Source organism: Equus asinus, chromosome 27 (assembly GCF_041296235.1).
Source record: "Equus asinus isolate D_3611 breed Donkey chromosome 27, EquAss-T2T_v2, whole genome shotgun sequence".
Taxonomy (NCBI): domain Eukaryota; kingdom Metazoa; phylum Chordata; class Mammalia; order Perissodactyla; family Equidae; genus Equus; species Equus asinus.
This window is the reverse complement of record NC_091816.1, coordinates 4,245,857-4,271,761: the sequence shown is the minus strand read 5'-3', so window position 1 is coordinate 4,271,761 and position 25,905 is coordinate 4,245,857. Positions and strand designations below refer to the sequence as shown.

General features: G+C 45.7%; 1 protein-coding gene and 1 pseudogene across 2 annotated transcripts in view; one reads left to right on the top strand and one right to left on the bottom strand.

The window, feature by feature from the left end:
* Positions 1 to 25,905, top strand: part of IDO1 (indoleamine 2,3-dioxygenase 1) — a 125,418-nt gene that overhangs the window by 5,657 nt on the left and 93,856 nt on the right. For both annotated transcript variants that reach the window (XM_044750990.2, XM_044750992.2), the window contains one exon: positions 21,976 to 22,062. The gene's annotated coding sequence lies outside the window, so the exon portion shown is untranslated. The remainder of the gene's footprint in view (positions 1 to 21,975; positions 22,063 to 25,905) is intronic.
* On the bottom strand, positions 10 to 21,968 carry LOC139042308 (methyl-CpG-binding domain protein 3-like 1; annotated as a pseudogene).

The window sequence follows — 25,905 nt, the reverse complement described above, 5'->3', positions numbered from 1 at the left end:
CGACTTCTCTCTCCAGCTCCTTGTAGGAAGGCAAAGTGAGGACCTGGGAGTTGAGAGAAAAACTGCCATGTCTAAAAGAGCTTAGACAGTTTACTTACCCTCTCGGTGTTTCATTTCCTCCCCTGCCAAGTGGGAATAGCAATACTTCGTACAGTCATTGTGAAGGTGCAATGAAAATGTATGTGAGAACACCAGCCCAGGAGCCAGAGGAAATTTGGTTCAGCCGATGCGGACTGGGCACGTGTTGTGTGCTGGGCAAAAGGGATGAGGTTAACCCAAGTCAGGTGTGCTCCCTCGCTCACCAAGTTTACAGTGTACTGAGACAGAAATTGAACGTACAATTACAATTGATAATAATTATAAAAGACAACCGTGTTATTCAGCACTTACCCAGGGTGCTAGGCCATGCACTACTGTTTTTCTAATTTTTAACTTTTCATTTGAAAATGAATACAAATTCACAGGAAGTTTGAAAAAAATAGTACAGAATTCCCTGTGCCCTTCCCCCAGTTACTCCCCAGTGGTTAACATCTTGTATAACTATAGTGCAATATTACAACCAGGACATTAATTGACATTGTTAAATTCACAGACCCTAGATTTCAGATGTCACTAGCTTATGTACACTCATTTGTGTGTGTGTGTGTGTGTCACTAGTTTATGTATACTCATTTGTGTGTGTGTGTGTGTGTGTGTAGTTCTATGCCATTTTATCATATAGGACAGATTTTTGTAACCACCACTGCAACAAAGGTACAGAACTGTTCCGTCACCACAAGGCCCTCCCTCATGCTGCCCTTTTATAGTCACACCCACCCAGCCAACCCCTGGCATCCGCTCCTCCACTTTCTATCTGTCTAATGTTGTTGTTTTGAGAATGTCGTATCAATGGAATCATATAACACGCCACCTTTGGGGACTGACTTTTGGCGTAATTCCCATGAAGTGTGCTAACTCCTTTAACAGTCATGTAACCTTCGTAATTTCCCTACAAAGTATGATTCTCCCCATTTTGTGGTTGAAGGAACTGAGGTTCAGATGGGTGAGTAACATGACCATGGTCACAGGGCAGGGGAGGGCAGAGAGCGGATCTGACAGCCAGCCTGACTCACTAGTGTGGCCTTAGTCCTGATCGCCACAGCTCTGCACTGTGGTGTCTTTCTGGGAGTTGGGGGAGGGGGTGGGAGAAGAAGTTGAGAGGAGACCTCCTTTGAGGACTGATTTTTTGGTTCATATTAAGAAAAAAGTATCTTCAGTGTCAGATGGGATTGAATTGATTATTTTCCTTTCTTATCTCCCAATCCATGAAATTGCTCCAATTCTGTTAACTTTTAAAAACCTCAAAACTAGAGTCTGTCAGGGCCAGTCTGGACCCTCACCAGGGTCCAGACCTCAACCCCTGGCCACCGACCTGACCCATATGCAGACTCAGGGGCCCTGTAATCTGTTTCTTGACCCTGCTGCTGCATTTTTAAATTGTTTTTGTATCATGGTAAAGTATGCATAACGTAGAGCTGATGATTTTAACCATCTTGTGTACAATTCACTGGCATTAAATACATTCACGATGTTGTGCAACCATCACCACAGTTTCCAGAACTTTTTCGTCATCCCAAACATCTGTCCCCATTAAATGCTAGCTCCCCATCACTCTCACGCCCAGTCTCTGGTAACTTGTATACTACTTTCTGTCTCTACAAATTTGCCTCTTCTAGATTCCTCATATAAGGAGAATCATACAATATTTTCCCTTTTGTGTTAGGTTTATTTCACTTAGCAAAATGTTTTGCAGGGTTCATCCATGTTGTATCATGTATCAGAAGTCCATTCCTTTTTTTAAAAATTTTTTGCTGAGGAAGATTCGCCGGTCTTCCTCTTTGTTTTGTTTGCTTGAGGAATGTTAGCCCTGAGCTAACATCTGTGCCAGTCTTCATCTGTTTCGTATGGGGTTGCTGCCACAACTTGGCTGACAAGTGGTATAGGTCCGTGGCCAGGCTCCGAACCCATAAACCTGGGCTGCTGATTACTGTGCCATAGGGCTGGCCCCAGAAGTTCATTCCTTTTAATGGTTGAATACTATTCATAGTGATTGTTACACATACACACCCAAATTACTTCTTCTAATATCCCCTGTCCCCGAAAATTAATACAGAGAACATTTCTTCCCCAGGCTGGGAGGGCTCTGAGGAAATCCTGTTGTTTCTCTAAGAAGCCAAGGGCAGGCTGGGAGTTGGGGCTCAGGGGAAAGGTGACCTCAGGAGAACCACTGAATTACTAAATGGATGGGAGGGTCCCAGCAGCAACTGAATTCAGGATCTGGTGGAATTTCAACCTGAGTGCTCATTTCCTGGCTGTGGGCTTAGGGGCTGGTACCACATTAGAGGGAGGGAGGACAGCTCACTGTGTTCTTGGGGAAACTAGACCCCTGAGGGAAGAAATGATGGTTTCCTTTCAAATAGACGTGTGGTGGGAAAAATTCAGCCTGGAAGAGACAGTTGTGTGCCTGGTGTAACCAGAAGGAGTTGCATCTGCTTCAGCCAAAGCAGACAGCCCTTCCTCATGGACTCACTTTACTTAAATAGGACCAAGAAGGAGGAAATAATTTAATGCTCTTCTGGGTGTGAGATCTGTGACGGTAGAGACTGTGTCTGGGAGGTTCTGAAAGTCGTCACCAAGGTGACATCTGTGGGGACACAAATGACAAGTGTAAGCCACCCCTGCCTTTGTCTGAGAACAGTGTGTTAGGGAGAAGGCACCGCTGGTGCAGAGATTCACAGGTAGAGGTGAATTTGACCAGAGATGGTTAGAAAGGCAGCCAGTGTGGCTGGAGGAAGCCTGAGAAGAGAGAGGAGGGGAGGGTAATAGGGTGAGATTCTGTGGTGTTGTAGACTGTGTTCTCTGTTCCTCTCTGACAACAGTGCTCTAAAACCTTAGTACAAATATTTGACATCTCACAATTTCAGTGGGCCAGGCACTGGGCACAGCTTAGCTGGGTGCCTCTTTCTCAAAGTGTATCACAGGCTGGGGCTGTGTCTCAACTGCGGCTTGACTGGGGAAGGATTTGCTCTCGTGTTCACTCACACAGTGTCAGGGTTCATTTGGACTGAGAGTCTGCGTTCCTTTCTGTGTGTTGGCTGGGCACTCCTTGGTGTTCTACTATGGGGCATCGACTTAGGGCAACTGGAACGTCGGCACTTGATTCCCCAGTTCCAGAGAGATGACAGGGAGAGAGAGAGAGAAACAGAGAGAGAGGAAGGGAGGGAACTCAAGAAAGTGACTAAGAAGGAAGTAACAGACTTTTTATAATTAAAACTTGGACTTGACATCCCATCACTTTGGATGTTTTCTGTTGTTCAGAAGTCAGTTACTAACCACGTAGTGATTACACAAGGATGTGTACACCAGGGAGCAGGGAACATTGGGAGCCATTGTGGAGGCTGCCCACCACATAGGCCAATATGAAGCACTTGGGTCTCATTCTAAGTAAAACAGGAGACCATGGAAGGTTTAATACCAGTGGATGACAATATCTGAGTTTCTACTAATTTCAGCCTCTTAAAAGTGCAGACCTGGGGCTGGCCCAGTGGCACAGCAGTTAAGTTCACACGTTTCGCTTTGGTGGCCCAGGGTTCACCAGTTTGAATACTGGGTGCAGACCTATGCACCACTTGTCAAGCCATGCTGTGGCAGGCGTCCCACATAAAGTAGAGGAAGATGGGCATGGATGTTAGCTCAGGGCCAGTCTTCCTCAGCAAAAAGGAGGAGGATTGGTGGCAGATGTTAACTCAGGGCTAATCTTCCTAGAAAAGAAAAGTGCAGACCTGCAAAGGAGGGCAGAAGGGCAGGGATTTTCCCAAGATCACACGACTGGAAGCCAGGCTTGTTTTGAGCAGTATTCCATGATATGTCCCACCCCTTGTAATTCTTCTGTCTATGAGTTTGTGCATCAGCTACATCAGCCCACAGGTATTATCTCATATACACCTGACGATGTCCCTAGGAAGCTGTTTCTAGCATCAGCCTCGTTGTGCAGGTTGAGAGCCTGGAGAAGTCCTGAGAGGCACAATAGCTCTTCCAGGCCACAGAACAGTAAGAAAAAGGAGGTCTGGACTCAGCTCTGTCTTGTCAAAGCTGGGACCCTGGTTCCATTCCCAGGAAGCCGTGGGGAGGGCTGTGATGGATATTTGTGTACAGTTATGGAGATCACATGGGACCAGGAGGGTAAGCAGTCAATAGCCCAGAGGGGGCTTTGGTGAGTCTGATTGAAGGTAGGGGCCCAGGTAATGGAACCTTGGAGAAGTGACTCACTTCTTTGATGACAGACTCCAACAGAACTTAGAAATCTGGTCATCAGGCACCCACATCCTAGACACAGCCTCTTATCCAGCTCACTTGACTGAAAACACTCAACAGCGCAGGATTTTCTCATGTTGTATCCCAACTTTCCAAGGTTCTGGCTCCTGGAGAGCCAAGACTGAAAGCCTCTTCAAGTCACTGTAGACATTGGCTCAGCCCTCACCTCCAACGCCTCTGGCCATTTGGCAGGAGGATCCCAAGGTAACACAGGGCAGCCCAGGGCAGGCCACTCCAGGTCAGGCCACGACTGTCATCCCACCTGGGCAGCCCCACACCCTTTCCCCCTCATCCTGTGTATATGTTGAAGGATGAAGGGGGAAGGCAGGGGATGAGGGGGCTCTTCCTGGGCTAGAGCAGGTTGTTAGGTGTTGGAAGCCTGATGGTGTATCATGTTCATGTAACTGAGCAAGGGCTCGTTCTGCTTTCTGCAACCCTGAAGCCAATCAGTTGCAAATGAGTCATAGTCAAGAAAGGGATTTATTTGATTAGCCAGCAGAATTGGAAGATGGTGGACTCATGTCCCAAAGACCATCTTAAACAAGCACATAATCTTTAGGCAGTTATACAGGGACTAGTGGGCCATGAAGGGAGGGGCACACGAACGTCGACCATCCGACATCGGTGACTGGAGATGCCACGTGAGGTCTTTCAGTTGTCATCGATGATGGGTGCCAGCATGGATATTCTTTTCTGAGGAGGTTGCCATGTTCCTAAGAAACTCAAAAGAACAAAGGTTATCATCTGTCACTATTGGGAAGTACGTGTGTCATCCACGATTATTTCCCATAGGGTAGCTATTTATCTCCTAGGCTACATGCAAGGTAAAACATTTATAGCTTGGGTGAATTAGTCAAAGTTTATTCTAAGTTACAACATGGCTTCCCTCATGTCAACCTTGCTTCAGGCCAGTATCATTCATATGCCAGGTCACGGCTGACAGGATAGAAAGTGAATGCTGCGGACCAAGCTCCTCTACCCATGTGTTAATCCTGAGCTCTTGAGGTGTCATCTCATTCCCTCCCTGACTGGAGATCTACACAGAGGCCCCTCTGTGTCTGCTCTGGGAAGTAGAATTTGTAATAGGGGTTCCCCCCTGTGGTATTATCCAGGCAGGCCCCTGACACCTCCTGGCCCAGCTGCTGAGCACTGTCTTTGCAGAGCTCCACCCACGAGATCATCAAGGACCTGGTGGATGGGTTCAGTTATTCCATCTCCCTGGACAGGGGCAGGTGCAACAGGCCACCAACAATGGCCAAGTTTGTTTGGGGTGAGAAGGGTCTCCACGCACAGGACCCCAAGATGACTAGGGCGGGCCAAGAACCCAGACTCAGATCTGAGGATCCTCCCAGGGTCCTCCCAGGGCTTTCCCACTTGGATAGCCCACAGTGCCATTCTCAAAGGCATCTGGACCTCCACTCCTCCCCCACCAACTATGTGGTGACATAGAAAGGCCCTTTTCACATATTTGTAAAAATATTAGAGAAAAAATATTTTTGTTGTTTTTACTTCACACTAGATCATGAGTATCTTTCCATTTTGCTGCTGTTTTGATTCTTTTAATACCTGCCCCAGATATCCTGTTTAGCAGTCAGCTCCTCTGTCCTTCCAGACTTTCTCTAAGGCTTACACATCAGCACACTTCATAGGATTGTTTATACACAGTGGCAGTGGGAGGAGGGGATTAAGCTATTCTATATGTTTCTCTGCAACTTGTCATCTCACAGAACACACCACCGAGATCTGCCAGGTCTGGAGCTGTGGCCTCACTTGTCTTCATAACATTCCAAGGAAGGCCATTTGCCATAGCAATGCAGCCTTTCAGTGCTGCTGGACCTTGATCCGCTCCTCTTCTGTTGCCATTTGAGCAGTGCTGCTGGGAATGTCAAGTGTGTCCTCATAGACTGTTAGTTTGCTTGGGCTGCCATAACATGACACCACAGATTAGGTGGCATGAACAACAGACATTTATTTCTCACAGTTTTGGAGGCTGGAAGTTTGAGATCAGGGTGTCGGCAGGGTTGGTTTCTCCTCACTTGTAGATGGCTGTATTTTATCTCTGGGTCCACATGGTCTTTCTTCTCTCTGAGCTTCTCTGTGTCCTCACCCCTTGTAAGGACGTTAGTCGTATTGGATTAGGACCCACCCCAATGAACTGACTAAGCCTTAGTTACTTCCTTAAAGACCATAATTCCAGCTATAGGCATGTGGTGAAGTTCTGGAGGTTAAGATATCAACATGTGAATTTGGGGGACATAATTCAGTCTGTTACACATACTAATCCCATGCTGAAGATGTACACAAAGGATGGGACTGCTGGTGAAAAGATATGCATATATAAAATGTTAATAGCTACAGCCATTCCAAACCAAAGAGGCCATAGTAGTGCCTTTGCCAGCAGCAGTCTCTGATGGCAGCTGCTTCCTTGCCTTCAGCCTGGTCCAGGGATTTCTCATTCTTTTAAATTTTTGCTTATCTGGTGTCAGGTTGTGCAGTGCAATCGCAGCGTTCCTTGATTTGCAGTTGCCCCACTGATGACTAGGAGCCACCTATCAGCAGTTTACCAGCCACATGGATTTTCTCCTCCCTGAGTCATCTGCTCAGATCCTGCTCTGGATTGGCTTTTTCTCTCCCTGGAATCTTCAGGCATTTTCCCCTTTGCTGAATCTGGGATCTCTATAATGAGGGTCTCAAAAAGCCCTTTAATCTAAAAGAAAGAAAAATCAGTGTCTTTTCTGAAAACAACAGGATTCTTGTAAGGTGCGTCTGCCCAGTATGCTGTTTTCAAACTGGGGAGGGGTGCGGTCCCTACATTCTCTTCCATGTCTGGAGCAGATGAAGCCTCGGGCAGTTTAGAGGGAATGTCATGAAGTCTTAGCCTAGAGTGGTTCTCAGTTCTGACCTGTATGACCTTGAGCAGCTACTTGACTACCCTAAGCTTCTGTTTTCTAATCTAGTGATGTTTGTGTTGAGGATTCACTGAGATAGTGCTCTTAATAGTTTATTAATACAGGGAGATCTGCTGTTCCTTAGCTAACAAAGTGCGTTGAAGGAACTCACTGTAGAATCCTTCCTCTGCCCAAACTCAGGTTGTACTTTTAAAGCCCAGAACCTTGTTCAGTGTGGGAACTCCCATACTTCCTCTTGCACACGTGCCTAAGGGGCTGGGAGTTCCTTAGTGAGCTCCAGACCTCAATCCTCCTGGTGGTTCATGGTGCTGCCACTGACTGTATGTCCCTCTTCATCATGCCCTGTGTAAATATGAGTCAACCCTGAACCTCAATGAGGCCTGCAGGATGCGAGCACTCCAGGCAGACGTGGTGGAGAATCTAGCAGAGTCCATGGTTCCAGCCTTCCCGGAGAAACATCTCCACTGTCACCACCTTCGTGTTCAACTATTTGGCCTTCAACACGGCCCATCAGCTCCTGGACCAAGCTGTTCACTAGATAGTCTTCTCGCCATCCTCAGCGCAGGGATGACTCTGTCTACTGCCATCTGTGTGTCTTGGGAATGTCACCGCACCTCTCTGAGCCTCAGTTTGCTCCTCTGAAAATTGGAGTGGGAGAGGGTAAACATCACAGGGTTCTTGTGGAGACTAATGGGATCAGCCATGGCAGGTGCTTACCTGGTGCCTGACTCTGCAGAAAGGGCTACTGGACATTCTGTGGTTGTTCATGGTGATTATTTCTCTCTCCCCCATGAAAAAAGTCTGCCTCAACTACCACAGGGATGTGGCATTTCTGAGTTTGGAAAAAGCACATGAAATTTACCATGTCAAGGAGTTTGAGATTCCGTCTAGCTATTCCTGGTCCTTGTGCTTGGTGTAGCCAATTAGGGATCTGTGGGGCAGCAGAGGGGCACCAGTCCTACTTGAATATCTGAGATGGTTCTAGTTGGTGTTCATTCATTCAACAATGTATATTTAGCATCAACTATATACAGGACATTTTGAGATACTTAGCATAACTCAATGAATGAAGCAGACACAGTCCCTGGGCCTCAATTCTAGTCTGAGAGTCAGACAGTCACACTAGACATCGTTCTCAGGTACTGTCTACCATACGTCACATGTAATGCCCTCATAGCCTCCTTTACATCTGGAGGCATCTACCCATATTCTGACCAGGATGATGGACCAGAGGAACAAACTTAAAAAGTGAGTGGTCTGTGGGTTCCGATGGAGGGCCTACTGTATCTATAGAATAAGGTAGGAGTAGGGTATAGGGGCTATGACTGGAGTGGGCCTGGCAAAACCCTGATTCTCACTCATCTTTTCATTCCCATGGGAGCACTGAGGTAGTGGCTTCCACTCCAGGAGGTCAGGAGAACAGTGGATGGGGTCCGAGGCCCCCTGGGGACCAGAGGGGAGGCTAGGCTGGGTTGTCCCCTAGAGACCCATCTCCACCATAGTCCCATTTTGATCTGATCTGCCTCTCCTTCTTGAAATCTCCTCCTTCTCACCATCAGAACAACCTACTCACAAACCTGTCTCAATTCTCAGCAGTTGCCCAAGTACGTGGAGGGCTGGGGTGGACTGTGTCCAGGCCTTCAAGAGAATAGTGTCAGTAGAAAGGAGAGACACACAGACTCTGTGTTCAACCTGCTGGATGACCAGCCCTGCCACTGCCAGGATGGCCATACAGGGGTTGGGGCTGATGCTGGGACTCTTGCTGGACAGAAAAGGGCAGGCAAAGGGGCCCAGACCCAAACAAGGATATTGTGGGAGGAAAGGCTGGCCTCTGACTCTGCTGCCCAACTGCCCCTTGCTCCACCTCACCCAGTGCCATCTCTTCTATGGTGGGAACCTGGCTGAACCTGGTTCAGGATTTCTGGGAGCCCCTGCACTTTGCCTGTTTCAAGTCGAAGTTGGCCTAATGCATGTCAGCTTGCTTGGCTCAAACCTGGAGGGCCACTCCCACCTTCTCCAGGTCCAGCTGGAGCATCTAGAGCCCACTGAGGCAGAGCTGGAAGGTGAGGGGACTGCAGACTGGGAAAATCTATCTGTGGTGGGGTTCATGGTCTGGAGTTCCCTTCAAGGCAGTGGAGTCTTTCTTGTCTTTGGAAAGTCACAGGGAAAGTTAGGTATGTTGGTGAGGTTTCCTCTTTATCCTACTGCAGCCCCAGCTCTACGGCTCCAGCCAGCTTCAGAGCCAGAGCAAGGGCCAGCTCCTGGGCTGAGCCAGCTACAGCTCTAGTTCCACCACCTGTGCTAGATCTTTAGCCACCGTCACCTCCACTACCTCCTCCAGGGCCAGAGCAAGTGCCAACCTCAACTTCAACCTCAGTGCCAGCTCCTGAGCTGGAGCCAGATGGACCATTGGCTCTCGTACGACTTCCACCTCCAATTGCAGAAATAACAGCAGAGCCATATCCAGCCCCAGACCCCTCCTGCCCCTGAGCTGTGACCACCAAGAACCTGCTGAGGGAGGAGAAGCCTAACCCCTTGGAGTTCCCTCCCCAACGGTGGCAAAGCAGTTGACTCTGTTGGCTCACTGAGCAGCAGAGCACTCAGGCCAAGTGGGGCCAGCCATCCCTGTGCCATCAGCTGCCTCAGACCTGCCATTCCCTGATTCGGAATCCAATGATTTGGGTCCAAGACCCAGTTCTCCCACTAACCAACCCTGTGACTGGGCAACTTTCTTAACCCCAAGCCTTCACCATCCCCACGTGGACAGTAGAGGTGGGCACTAGGAGCACCTGCTGCACAGAGTGGCTCTGCAGATGAGTGAGGTAGAACAGAGAGGCAGTTGGGCAAGTCTGGCCTATGATGAGGGAGGAGAGCTCACTGACGTGCGAGGTCCTTCAGTCACTCACCCATCTGCCCAGGAGGCCTCAACAGCCTCAGCACGTATTAGGCACCTAATCTGTACTTTACTACACAGGAGACAAACAAGCAAAGCCTCTAGTTGTAGCAGCTTCTGGGGAGTGTGCATCTGAATGGATCCAAGGTGTAATCTGAATGGGTGGAAGATGTCCTTTGAGATGGGCAGGTGTGAGCCGTGTCCTGGTGTTTGAAGGAAGTGAGACTGGGCTGGGAGCAAATGCCACTTTCCTTCCCCACGGTATTGGGTCCTGGGTTATCCTGTGCAGGGCACACTTGTTGGGCATAGACAACACCCAGGGACTCCCACAAGCTTCAGGCCACATGCTCAGCTTCCTGAGCTCCAACTGACCAGTGACTACTGCCTGGGACTGTGGGGGACTGTGGATGCTGAGCTTGGCTGTGGCAGGGCCTGGTGACACTCTCCATCCTCCTCAGGAGCTGGTCAAGAAGGTGGTGCCCTGAAAGTGCCTGGACTCCATCTGGTCCCAGCAGGACAACAGGGGCAATGAGCACATGGTGCCCACCGTCCATACCACTGTCACACACTTCCACAGTGTGGCCAACTGTATCATCATCATCTGTCTCAGGGACCTGAGCCTGATGGTCCAGGACAGGGCTAGGGTAGTGGAACTCTGGATCCAGGTGGGCAAGGTATGTCTTGGGAGGGACCAGTAGAGTCCCTCTCTGGAATTGGCGTCTTCCCCTTTCTCAGCTCTCAGGATTGAATTCTGTGGCCTGAACCGCTGCACAATCCCTAGGCCCCTCCTGCCAGGGGCATGCTGACCCGGACTTCTGTGCCCAGTGTTGGGAAGCTCACTTTCTTTCTGGGCTCCTTCCTTGGGTTGAGATAAAATCATCCTCCCTGTGAGTGTTACTCCTCAGGTCCCAGGTGTGCCCTCCCTGGGCTCCCTGGGCATCAGTCTCATCCAGGACAGGAGAAGTCCATGAGGGGACAGAAGCCAGAGGGAGCAGGGTTCCAGCTCCCCCTCACAGTTCACTCCCTTCCCTTTCCCAGAAGTGCGAGTCCTCAGGAACTTCTCCCCACTCCATCCCATCCTCTCTGCTCTGCCACGCCCCTCAATTCACCATCTGAAGAAGACATGGGGATAGGTTTTCAGGTGGATAGGCTACTCTCTGTCCAAGCACAACCAGGTGTACCAGACATCCCCCATAGGGCTGGCATTGCCCCATCAGTGAGGTGGGACCTCCTGGAAGACAGCAGACCCTGGGGATAGGGACTGGCCTGGTTGGCAGTTGGCTGAGTCTCTCTGAGAACGTCAGCCAGCAGTTCTGCTTCAGGAATCAGTTTCCTTAAATGTTGGATTCTGGGTGAACCATATTGGAGCTTTTCAAGTGTTTGCTTTGCAGCGACAGAACTCTCTGTCCAGCCGAAATCAACACTCTTCAAAACAATCTGCTCAGTAGATACGGGAACGGAGGCCCCAGGTGACTACCGGAGAGTCCCCACAGAGACCTTAGGGCTCAGAGGAACCCAGTGAAAACCCACATCCAAGCTATTTTGGTCTTCTGGGTTCTTAAACAAAAGGAATTTGCCCTTAAATCTCTCACAATATTCCCCAATTTTTCCTTCCTTCCACCCCTCTGCTCAGGAAGAGCCTCCCCAAATTTAAGAAATTGTGCACCAAAGACCAGTGAGTGAGCAGGAAGCTATCATTGAGGTAACATGGAGGCTGGAGATCTTGAGGAGGTGAGGGGAAGAGAGGTGGCCCTCTGTCCTAGTCTGTCCTCAAAAGTCAGGGCCACTGCTACTTCTGTCTTCACTGAACCTCACGGGGGAGGACACCCTGCCCTCCCCAGGGATGGGCACTGCAGGATCCCATGGGCCAGGAGACACGGAGGCTGCCCAGCCCTGGGACGAATGGTGGACCTAGGACAGATATGTGTGCTCTCTGTGACTCTCCACTCTGCCCCGATAGTGGTCACTGCTTATCAATCCCAGTGGGATTCCGTCCCAGTTCCCTGTTTGCCGTGATGTATACCCCAGATGGCACTGAGAAGTATCTGGAAGATTTAATGGATCTTAGTGGATCCTTTCTGACAAGATGTCAAAACTTTCCATAGAAAAGAGAAAGCCAATGTCACTACCCAGTGCCCAGTCACCCTCTACCCTGTCAGCCCAGCATGGCACTTGGGGGTCCTTTTCCTGAGTGTATGAAGGAAGAGTTCTGTGCAGGAGAATGTCCTGAGGGGTTCCTATGGAGGTGAGGCCTTTGGCATGGGCTCAGGCCCAGCCTGGTTCAGAGACTCCTGGGGGTGAGGCAGGCAGAAGCCACTTGACAAGGGGCCCCTGAGACACCCGTCTCTCTCCATGCAAGTCTCAGCCTGTCTGGCAACCTGGACACACCCCAAGAGACTAGAGGACAGGACTCTGGTCAGTGGTGGGGCTGGGAGTCATGGGAAGGCAGGGGGATCAAGGTCTCTGGCTCAGAAGGGGAGTGGCCTCTCCTCTGCAAGCCCCTGAGCAAGTCACTGCCCCTCCATGGGTCTGGGTCTCCTTCTCTGGGAAATAGAGGGAGACAGTCTGTGGTACACGCCTCACAGGGGCATGGCGAGGTTCAAGGGAGGAGGGGAGTGTGCTGGCTCCACCTGGAGGGGTGAGGGTAGAGCAATGATGACAGTCAGATGACACTGAGTCCTCAGGAGATCCTGGGAGGCAGGTGGGGTTCTCGTCACACTTTGCAGATGAGGAAATAGGCTCAGGGAGGCCAGGACAGGCCCAAGGTCATTCAGACACGTGACAGCTGGTGCTGGGACTGATCTAGAATCAGAACAGCTGGAGGTGGGAGCAGGATAGGTACAGGGTGACTGGGGCCAGATGTTCAGAGCCCAAGGTCAGGAGCCTCGGGGGACGTGGATCAGAGTATGATCTCACTGACTCTCTCATTGACGCTGGCAGGAGGCAACCTCTATGTTGGCCACCCTGGAGATGGACCCCTGGTGAGCCCAAGAGAGGCAGCAGCAGCAGGTGAGGGTGCCTGTTGGGGAGGGGCCCAGGAGTCAGAGGAAGGGGGTGCTCTTCCCTCCTGGCTGGAGGTCTCCACCAGGAGAGAGGGGCTTTTCTCCTCCAGCCCCGTTCCTGGTGCCACAGAGCCTAAAATGCCTGCATCGGAAGTGACCGGGAGGAGACCTAGAAAGGCTGGGCCCAGGATGGATTTGGGGTGGGGAAGTGAAGGGACCACATACCCTAGGATTTGTCAAAAGGTGGCCTTGGGAGGTGACTAGGTTGTGTTTGGTGTTCCTGAGGGGAGAGGAGGGAATTGAGGGGAGGCAGCTAAGGGTCCTAGGGTGCTTTATGTGGGAGCCTGGGTGGCCAGGAGTCTGGGGTGTGGAGTTTCAGGGGAGAGTCCTTGGAGGCATCTGAGAGCCGCAATGCATCACTAACCCCATCCGAATGGCACAGGATGTTGTGTTGTTCTCTTCCTTGGCACATACTTCAGTTACCTGTAGCTGCTGGACACTGATGGAGGATTATCTGGAGGCGAGTGAGCCTAGAGGTGGGGCTGAGGGGATCAGAATCCTGCGGTTTGGGAGGAAAGAGCCCTGCATGGGCCCTGTGCTCTCAGCACTTGGCAAATATCCTCTAAATAGATCCTCCCAGCCTCCCCTTGAAGCTGGGGCAACAGGCCCATCTTAGCACTGAATGAATGGAAAATCCACATAAGCCGCCATCCGTGTTCCCTGGGCTGGTGAAGCTCAGAGCTGCCTGACTGCAGAGCTGCAGGAAGTTGTATCTGAGCTGGACCCAGCCTCTCCCCCAGGCCCTGCCCATGGTTGGAGTGAAGTGGGCCTCTCCAAGTCAAAAGCACATCAGTAGCAGAGCAGTACCTTCCTGCCTGAGGCCTCAGTCTCCCCGTGTGTCAGTAGAGAGGATTGGGCTACAAAGTATTTGGCCTCATCTTCCCTGACCCCCCTGCTCTGGAGCCCAGAGCCTGGCCCAGGTCCAAGTCCTATTTCTGGAAGTACCTGCCCCCTGTTGGGCTCTGACAGTAGTGCAATGTGAGGGGGTTTGGTGATGGGGGCTAGTTATGGGCTGAGGGGGCTGTTTCTGATGGACTTGGCTGTCTACCTTCCAGAATAATGTGATCAACTTCCAGAGAAGTGTATCAGTATATTTTAAAGTTTCAAGAGCTCAGCAAGAAAACATTAGGGACACTGCAAAGAGACATCAATAAAGTGTGATGCTCCATTTCATCTGCACTATCCTCTGTCTCTTTCATAGTGTTAGGACATCCTTCTTGGCCCCTCACTTTCTCTGCCTCACTATTGAGTCTGTCCACAATCACCAATACCACGGGTCTTTCTCTTGCCATCTTCACCATCCTTTCCTTTTTCCTGAGATCTTCCTCAGTCGCCAGAAATTGTTTGCACTGGAGCTGTTGGATGCTCAGACCTACTCCTGGAATCATCCCTGTCAAATCTGAAGACTGGGCAGGGGTGGGCATGGGGCTGGAGTGCAGACCACCTGCAAGCACAGCTGGCAGCAATTCACGTGTGAAACTAGGCACAAGTTTTTGCAAGGCTTTGGCAAGATCCAAAGGACTTACCAGTTCCTGCACTGGTGCAGGCCTGGAGTCCTTGCAGTCTCTCCTTCCAGCAGAGCCACTTGGGCTGGTCCAAGGTGTCCTCTTAGTGATCCCTCAGTGCCAAGAAGGGATGGAATTCTAGTAACCAGCCTCTTAAGTATGTAACTGCACATCCTCAGAGGGATGGAGATGCTTAAACCAGATTTTGAGTTGGGTTGGTTCCCACAGTAATGCTGCTTCCTCTGTGAAGTCTTGACTATCATACTTCTTTTTCTCTTGCCTCTAAAAATAAATCATGGAGTTGGATATAAATGATAAATGAAGCTTGCTTTCTTAGGACAGTTATCTTGCCTGTTTTGTACTTCCACCTTCCCTCTTTCTCTCTGGGGATAGATCTGACCTGTGTCCTGGGACTTCATCAAGCCAATTTGGGTCACGAATAGAAAGCTCAAGGTCAAAACTCAGGACCACTCTAGATCATTTCTCCTCCGTCACCTTGTAACACTTCCTCCTTGTTTGAGTGTGATTTTCCTCTATTTTTGTCCTTGACAATCTCAAGTGCACAAGTCCTGGTACTCCCTGTTAGGACACATGGTCCCCAGTCTTTTCCTAAATCCTACATCTCACCATTTCTGTGTTTTTTGACTACTCATTTGGTTAACATTGACCACTTGGTGTTCATAGCTCCTTTATGGCTTAAATCAATAGAGACGTTATCAACCAGCCCACTCTTAGTGGCTCACTCCCATATTCCTAATGTTTACATAACCCAAATAGTCATTTTCAAAAATAAGTAATTCAGAAAATGTATTCACCCACCACAAATCCCTGATTTCCATTATCTTTATTCAAAGACTCAGACAGTAGATACCTATTCCTCAAGATTGAAAGTGATGCCAAATCACCATATCCTCACCTTAATTTCCTTTTGTACCTATGAATCCAAGATTCCATGGATTGATTATGATCTCAGTAATTCCCTTGAAATAATCAAAAATTCTTTCACACTCATTGTGTTTATGTTGTAAGACTTCAAACCTGGAAGATCCTAATTATCTGCCATACCATAGCTAGTCTTATAATAACTGCTGAAGTAAAAGCACAAAACATGATATTTTGATAACATTGTAAATCCAAAGTCACCTGCATCAACTGGGAAGCATCCGTAATGCCTGGAAATTTTCTCTTTTCTTATGTGTTGGCTTAATAGCAAAACAAGTCACTTGATTAAAAATTTGGCAAAGGACCAGAATAGACATTTTTCCAAAGACATACAGATGGCTAATAGGTATATGAAAAGGTGTTCAACGTCACTAATCATGAGGGAAATGCAAATCAAAACCACAATGAGGTATCACCTCAGATCTCTTAGGATGACTATTATCAAAAAACTAAAGGTAACAAATGTTGGTGAGAATGTGGAGAAAAGGGAATCCTTGTGAACTGTTGGTGGGAATGTAAACTAATAAGGCCATTATGGAAAACAGTATGGCGGTTCCTCCAAAACTTAAAACTAGCATATGATCCAGCGATCCTACTTCTGAGTATATGTCCAAAGGAATTGAAATCAGGGCCTTAAAGAGATACCTGCATTCCCGTGTTCACTGCAGCATAATTCACAATAGCTGAGATACGGAAGCAACCTAAATGTCATCGATGGATGAATGGATAAAGAATTTGTGGTGTATGTATATACAATGGAATATCATTCAGTCTTAAAAAAGAAGGAATTCCTGCCATTTGTGACAACATGGATGGACCTGAGGACTTTTTGCTAAGTGAAATAAGGCAGACAAAGACAAATACTGTTCCATCTCACTTATATATGGAATCAAAAATAGTAAAACTCCTAGAAGCAATAATTTGAATGGTGGTTGCCAGGGGTTGGGAGATGGAGAAATGGGAAACTGATAGTCTGAGGATAGTTAGACAAGATAAATAAGTTCTAGATTTCTATGATACAGCATAGTGCCTATAGCTGACTATACTATATTGTATACTTAAATGTGTTAGTAAAGTAGATATTATGTTGTGTTCCTCCCACAGAAGAATAATAGTAATAACAACAGTGGGAGAAAACTTTGGGAGGTGGTGGATATGTTTATGGCCTTGACAGTAGTGATGATCTCATGGGTCCAAATACATATAGTTATGACCAAATTCATCAAACTGTATGCAGAAAAATATGACATTGCCGTTGATTCTTCTGCATCCTAAAACACACCATAACTTCATCACAAAGAAAAAAAAATGTAACTGTGTATGGGGACAGATGTTAACTAGACTTACTGTCTTTCAGTCATTTCACAATATATACAAATATTGAGTCATTATATTGTATGACTTAAACTAACATAATGTTATATGTCAGTTATACTCTAGTGAAAAAAAACCACCATATAAGACCATTTGAATATTGTAGACAAGTTCAGTGAAACTACCCCATTCCCATATGAGGATTACTGGAAGCAGGGAGGATGAAGTAAGATGGAAGGAGAAACCACCTTCTGGATGATGGCTGCTTTCCATCCTAGATAGTCATATTTTAATAGAAACTCATGATGAAAAGTCTTCAAGACTTAAAATATTAAGTTTCTAATTTGTGTAATTAGTGTAATTTGGGGTATAAGGAAAGCAGTAAGAGGTCTCAGCATCTCTCAAATCATTGTGGAAAAATAGGCCTGTCTTCAACAGGCCAGCCCTTGGTCTTTTGTGCAAAGTAGGGTAAGGCTCAGATGATATGAAGGACAGGTTGTATGCTGCACTATCCTCATTCCAACAGAACTCTCTCACCAGACATGACCCAGTGGATCTTTAAAATAAGTTACAGAACATAAAGAAAGGAAAACTTAGTTTCTTTTGTTTTGGTGAGGAAGATTAACCCTCAGCTAACAACTATTGCCAATATTCCTGGTTTTTTTGCTTGAGGAAGATTAGTGCTGGGCTAACGTCTGTGCCAATCTTTCTCTATTTTGTATGTGGGATGCCTCCACAGCATGGCTGATGAATGGAGTAGGTCCATGCCCAGGATCCAAACCTGTGAACCTGGGCTGCCGAGTATGTGGAAATTTAACCACTCAGCCACAGTGCCAGCCCCAAGACAGGAAAACTTTGTTGAGAGGGAAAATTTTACAGATCAAAGGAAAAAAATTCTAGAATTTTCACATCTTGTAACAAATAAATGATATGCCCTGATCTAGCCTTACGGGCATATCATGGGTACTTTTATAATAAATACTTTTCATTTTCAGTTCAAAAACATCCAGCTGCTTAAATAAAAACAAAAAACAAAAAACAGAAACAGAATTAATTTTTTAAGATGATAAAGTAATAACATACCAGTGGCTCCAAGGGAAAGCTTTCAAAAAAAGCAGTCATTTTTGGTAACCATTGTAGAAGATGCTGCTATCACTGTTGAAATGATGGAACTAATCCAGAGCAATCTATATTTTGATTAACGACAAAGGAGCTTAATCAGGTGCCAAGAATACTCCCTTGGAAATAAAACTCCCATCATTATCTCTGGAAGTTATTTCATCATTATTTCTGGAACTTTTGGACACAATCATTCATCTTCAAAAATAGCAGACATAATGCAAAACAAAACAGAACAAACAGCAGAGGAAGGTGAATCTTGCTTTGTCAAACACTGAAAGGGAATTAGTGCCCATTGGCCACATCTCTAGGAGCCACACTGTGTGAAGGCTTTCACCAGGACCACACTTGTCCATTCAACAAGAGGAGTCCTCAGGGATGTTCACCTTACTCCCTGCACTATCAAAACTGAAAACAAACCAGAGAGAGACAGAGAAGACATGTTAAAGCTTGAGTTCCTTATTTAAAGCATGCAAAGCATCTAATTGTAAGTTCAAACAGGGAAAAAAAAAATCTACTAGCATCCTGGCAGAAAGATTGCTTTTTAATGAGAACATACCATGTACTTCACACTCTCATCACTGAGGATAACCGCTGTTCAGTGTGATATGGAATCAACTTTCCCATGCATGGTAAACACGCATTTGTTTTTATAAAATAAGGATTATACTCTATACCTTTATATCTCACTTTTCAAATATACAGTGTGATTATAATCATTTTACAATTATTTCAAACTATTTCAAAGGTTATTAAAAGAACATGTCTGAGTTTATTTCACAATGGCTGAAGGAAAAGTCAACTTGTATTCAAGACAAGAAGAGGAGGAATGCTTACTTAGGTAGTAGTTTTAAAAGCGAATCTCTGAGGAATTGACTTTTTAAACTGAAACTGTGTATAGGTTGGAAATAGTTATGTGGATCCTGGGGTGGGAATAAAGGATGGTAACAGTGCTCAGTTTACTGATAACAGCACTGCTTGGTTTTGTTTATGTGGTTCTGAGAGTTTGTGTTAAACATTACTTCCTGGATATTTACTGGAGCCGTCATACGATATTGATGAACAGGAAGAGTAGGAATATTTAGTTGGTGAGTGGGGAGTTAATGGCTTCAGTTGGAGATATGTTTTATTTAGGTGCCTATGTTACCGCCAAAAAGGGGATCTTTTACTCACTGCAAGACAAGCAAACAGTCAAGAGGCTAGGTGGTAGGTGAGAAAGGGTTTCATTACAGCTTGCTAGAAAGGTGGAAGATGGGGGGACTAATGTTCGAAAGAACCATCCTACAGAACAAAGACTACAGGCTAGTTATCATATAGGGGCTGGTCCCTGGCTGGGGCAGACATCTAGTCTTAGTTCCTGATAGTCTTTTGTTTTACTGGATATGCAACAGAGACCAGAGCAATGTCCTATATGCTGATTTAATTTAAAGATAATAAGAACAAAATCTTTAATATCTATAGTAAAGATTACTATTTATTTGAGTGGCACCCACAACCATAACATGCACGTGTAGGGATTATACCTCAGAAATGAAATCTGGACGTGGTTTTTAGACAGTGTCATCGTAGAGATAACAATGGGAGAAATTGAAACAATGGAAGAAACGCATAAGACTTCCAAGACAGCGTAGAGTAAATAGAGAGAACAAGGGGTAGAACTGAGTGCTGAGCTGTTGCTATATGAGAAGGACCTTGTGAAGGACACCAAGGAGGTGTGACCGGGTTTACAGGCAATCAAGAGCCTGAGATGTCAAGTAGCCTAGGACAAGTAATCATCCCAAAAAGAGATCAGGGTCCAGTTCTGCTTTTTTTTCAAGTAAGATAAAGACACAGAAACACTCATTGGATTTAATTATGGGGAGATAACTGTGATCTTATCAAGATTTGTTAATACATAGATTATTGGGGATCTTAGTAAGTCTAAGGTGTAGGGGGAGTGAGGAGACTGTAATTCAATGAGTACTGATCATTCAAGTTCATTGTGAAGGGAAGACATGGGGCAAAAACTAGATAGAAGTTGGCTCAGGAGAGGTTTTTGTTTCAATTATGAAGAGATTCCTCTAGAGCAGGAAAGAAAGGGATACAATTGGAATAAACAAGGATTGACATGACTTTTCAATTTAGTCAGGAGACGAGTCACTACTCGGTAAGAATTCAGGAATGTTTGTAGACTTCATGGCAGTGAGCTGAAGTATTTCTTCAAATTATCTAATTCATCAGTGTAGTAGGAGATGATCCCATTTGGGGAAAGTGAGAGGAAAGGTAAGAAATTTTTAGATTCAAAAGGCTTGGTGAAGGTCCAAAATACTTATGCAGCATGAAAGGCTGACTTAATTACCAAGTAGGATGCCTGATAATTTTGAAGGCCTCTGGGAGATTTGTGACACTGGAATTAGACCTGGTCAGTGACTTAATCATGTGATGTGACAGATGCAGCCATGGAAAGGATGATATAGTATTTGGAGTCATCTGGAATGTGGTCTTGATCATCAGATATGGTAAAAGGTTGGAGGGACATGCTAATGTTTGTTCCTGGTGTGTATGTGTTGAAATAAGTAAGTGTAGGTGAAACCTGTGCAAAACAGAGGAGAGGAGGGGCTGATGTTAAGGAATTTGGGTCAATGCGCTGCAAGTTCCTCTGAATTGGGAGAAACTTAACATGGGGAGTAATTGTGCTAACTTGCTGAAAGGAGAATAGTCATGATAAGAGGGAGGAGTCTTAGATCATCCATCTGAGGTGACGTCCAGGTAAAACTTGGGTCTGGGGTCTACCTCCCAAGACAAGCATGTTTAGGAGTTTGAGATTCGGAGACAACAGAGGCAAGTTTATGTTGCAGCTCTGTCATTTTCTAGCATGGAATTTTGTTGTATTATTAAAGCTTTCTGAACACAGTTCATTTCACTTGTTAAGTGAGTAACAAATCCATAAACATGAGGGAAATAGGATTATATAAGCCAATATATGTATTTTCAACTCACAGGGTCTCAATTCATACTACCAGAAATGTCTTCTCTTTTCAGGAGTTCAGGATCAAAGGGTTGTAACCCACCTCTGTTCCTGACATGTTGCATTATTTGTCCTCTACATTTGCTGACCCCGTCTGCCCCATGCAGATTGTGGGACACAACAGTAGACTTATGCATGTGCACTCCTGCTTCTTTCCTGTGCAAGGGGTTTTTAGTGTCTGATATGCATGATGGGAGTCATTGAAGAACGCTAGCAGGACCTGAGTCCTTGGATTGTTCCACCCACCATTAAAGAGATTCCAAAGTAGCCTGGCCACATGTCCAAGGCCATGTGGAGCAGAGGCAGTGTCAATGTCCTGATGTTGCTTGAATCCCACCTGTGGAGGAGCCAAGATAGCCGAGGATAAGTGTATCCAGAGGGTGGGGAGCAGAGTACAGCAGGGAGGATGGGGGCTCTAAAGGGCTGGAGTGGGTGTTGGAGAAGCAATGTGTTTACATGTCACTAACAATTAATAACTCAGAAATTCTAGAGTGGTGTCCTTGCTGTGGAGACAAGACTCCTCATGTGATAATTATAAGGGTTTCCTAGGACTTGGTGTTAGCCCCAGGAATTAAATATTAATTAAATAATACTTCTAAACAGGAGGCCTAATTAAAGTATAAAACCCCATGATTTTTTATTTGTTATCTACAAAATGGGGATACTGCTATCTTCCTTATGAGCAGCAGTATCCAAGCCTTCTTACCTTTGGCCCTGGGAGAAGAGAGAGCTCCCCTGTTTGTCTCAGGTCATCTGTAGGCACATGGGTAGGGAGGGGTCACTGGCAGGTGTATGTTTTGGGATTCATGACTGGTGTCTCTAGCAATATTTTAAAAGACTGGAATCTCACAGTGTTTTTCTGTTTCCTCAGCTTTATCTGCTTAGTTTTGCAACAGTGCCTGGATGAGAACACAGAGGAAGACAGGTTGTGGCTGAGTTCCTGACAATGAAACAACAGGTGAGTAGGGACTTGTTCTCACTCCTGAATTTATCCATCTTTTGCCAATTGGGCAGGTTTCTCCTCTTGCCCTGGATCTTCTAAGTGCACCTGGGCAATATTAGTTCCAGTTACATTTCACTAGGACCCTCTTAGGCATATGAAAGATCAGGGAATAATCAAGAAATTCTCCTTGCCAACATGTAAACTAATTTATTCCATTCTCCATTAAGGACGTTCTTGCAGAGGAGAAATGTGAAAGATTGTGGTTTTTTCATCCATCCCTTGGCCTTGCGGGTAAAGGCTTCTCTCTTTAACCATGTGAGGTACTGCAGTGGGTCTAGGCATGCAGTGAACACAGGGATAGAGATGAGTGAGAGCAGAAGTGCATAGTCCAGCAGGAGGCAGATGTTTCATCATGTGAGTTCAACCAACCCGGGGTTACAGGTGCCGGAGTGGAGGCTGTGCAGCATTGAGGTAGGAGAAGACAGAGGGTTGGACCAGAGGGAGTAATGAGGAATCATTTATTTTCTTCACTTTTAAACATATTAAAGTTTTTACAGAACATACTTGAACATTTTGATAGATTCCCAAAAAACACAAAATTCTTTTACCAATCCCTTCCCAATTTGTTCACAATCACCCAGTTTCCATCTGTGTTATTAACCCTTATTCAAATTTGAAAACTGACTGCAATGTCTATTGTTTTCTTTATTTTATTTTTTCTTAATTTTGACTGTGTATTGAGAAGGAGTATAATAGACAGAATAAAATATACGGTACTGATCCACAAAATGGCAGACTGGGAAGCTCTAAGCTCTCACTTCCCCACAGTCACATCAAAAAAACAACCAGAATCTGGATCAGCTGGGACCAACAGCCCAGAGGAACAAAGAAGCGGCAGAGATGATCTCTTAAAATGTTTTCTGCTCCCCTCACTGCTGGGCCCTATTGGGAGGGGTGTGTCTGAAAAATGTCTCTTTGTGTGGTTTTTAGTCATTGTTTCTTGTCTTTATTCAGTGAAGCCCATAGACTTAAGGTAACTTGTGCTTTCTTGAAAGCAGCTGTGATGAGCTGGCCCAAGGAACTCAAGACCCCTCTCTGTGCTGTTGACTTGGGACTGTACATTGGGTGCTGGGTATAAGGGCCATTTCTTCCCTTGGCCCAGATGTGAGCTTAGAAGGCCATTTCATTCACTGGGATAGTCTACCAGGTCCATGGAGAAAACGTCTGCTCTGCCATAGTTTGGGGCGGCAGCCTGTGTTTTGAACCATTGGGCCATGCTTGTGTATCACTGGGGCTCCTAGTGTGCTCAATGAGTCTGAGGTTATAGGGAGCCTATGCCTGGGGGGATGTATCAGTGGGAGGGGTCCTGCCACCCCTCCATGGGCCCTGAGTATAGGTGGAGCCAAGAGTGTGCAGGGCTGGGATGCCCTGCTTACCTGTGCCGTATGAAGTGCCTGGCAGCTGAGGGTGATAAAATTTGTGGTGTGCAGGGGGTGGAGAGACAGGAGGTGTGGCTTATCATTGTTTCTAAGCACACTCTCAATTCTAGCTACTGACACCAGAAGCTTCTTCTTTTATTCTTACTTATGTGGATGCTCCTCCACAGCACTGTTTGCCAGCATAGATTCTTCTGTCTGAGTTTTGCAATTTGAAGTGCATCATAGCTCAACTCTAGGCCCTATTATTTTCTTTCTATGCCTTTTTAAAAATAACCTGTGGGTTACCTAATCCATTTCTAAGTCTATCATTATTAACCTTAAGCCTTTAAGCCCCAGCTTTTATCTGCATCCTGAATTTATGTATATAATTGCCTAGTTGGTTTTATGACTTGGATGTCTCATAGGCATTATGTATTAAAAATGATCCATTCATTGATGGGCATTTACGTTGTTTCTATATCTTTGCTATTGTAAATAATGCTGCAATAAACATAGGAGTGTATTTATTTCTTTGAAATTCTGTTTTCATTTCTTTGGGGTATATACTCAGAAGTAGAATTGCTGGATCATATGGTAGATCCATTTTTAATTTTTTAAAGAACCTCCATATTGTATTCCATAGTGATTGGACCAAATTACATTCCTACCAACAGTGTATAAGTGTTCCCTTTTTACCACATCCTCCCCAGCAATAGCCAAGATACAAAAATAACCTAAATGCACATCAATGGATGAATGGGTAAAGATGTGAGATACAGATACACACACACACACACACACACACACACACACACACAATGGAATGTTACTCAGCCATGAGAAAGGAGGACATCTTGCCATTTGTGACAACATGGATGGACCTTGAGCATATTATACCTAGTGAGACGTCAGACAGAGAAAGACATGGACTATATAATATCACTTATGTGTGGAATCTAAAAAATCCAACCTTATAAAAACAGAGAGTAAAAGTGTGATTACTAGGCCATGGGGAGTGGGCTGATAGGACAGTTGTTTAAGGGTGCAAACTTGCAACAAGTAGTAAATAAGCCCTAGGGATCTAATGCATAGTATAGTGAACACAGACAACAATATAGTACTACAGTCATCAAACTTGCTAGGAGACTAGAACATAATTACTCCAAAAAGAAAGAATAATTATGTAATGTGATAGAGGTGCTAAATATCACTACAGTGGTAATCATATTACAGTATATAACTGTATCAGACTAACATGTTGTATGCTTTAAACTTATACAATGTTATATGTTAAATATATTAAATTAAAAAAAATGATCCAACCCTAAAATCATGGTCTTCTTTTCCCTCTCCTTGACTGTGTCCCTGATTTCCTATCTGAATAAATTGTACCACTATTCACCTAGTGACCCTATTCCACACTCTAGAAGAATTTTCTCATCCTGTATCTCCCCACATCACAGACAACCCATTGCCCAGCCCTGCCCATGCTTCCCCCAATGTGTATCTCAAAACACTTCTCTCCATTTCCAGGTGGAGGGGAGGAAAACAAATCCTCTACCCTCTGGGTCCTTCTGGCTGGTCTATGAGTTAAATTGACATGAGACAGAATAACAGGAGAAAATCAAACAAAGTTTTATAACATATATACGTGCGAGATACTCAGGAAAACTGAACAATTCACCAAAATGGCAGAGGCTCTCATCTTGAAAACTATCTTTAACTAAAGACAAAGGAGGATGTTGGGAGTAGGAGAGTCAGTTATGGGAGGTTACCAGAAAAGCACAGTAAATAAGAGTAAGGTTATTATGCAGATTTAAGGCCTTGCCTTCTGCATTGGTAAGAGTTTCTAGAAATAAAGTCATCCCCCCTTCTTCCTGGTACAGAGAGGGAGATACCTTTACAGATAGAGATTTCTCTTGCAAATGTAAATGTCTCTTACAAAGGGTAAATTATACTTTTGTAAACAAAATTGAAACATTTATCTTTTTCTCCCTACCTGAGTCTTCAGGAATTTGGAAACTTTTAGTGAGAGAGTATTGTTATTTTCATAGCAATCTAGTTATTTGCATAAGTTCAGTAAGAATCTGTTCTGTTTATAACAGGACACAATGGAAACATTGGTTATATTTCCAAAGCTTTGACTAGAATGTCGCATTTGAGAGAAACAGGCATAGACTCAGATATGAGAGACAGCTTTTGAGAAACAAAGATTGGACTTTATGCAATAAAGCCACTTGGAAATATTAGACTAGTACTTTGTTTACAGGGTTCCCAGCAACCTTACTGGGTAAGTAAGGAAGGTCACTTATCTTGCAGGTGCCTGAAACCTTGAAATATTTTGGGAACCTCAAGAAGAGAAGAATTCACCCAAATTGTAGGCTTTGTCTGATAACTCCTTGGCTTTCCTGACCTTGAGAGGTCTTTAAAGTTCAATCTG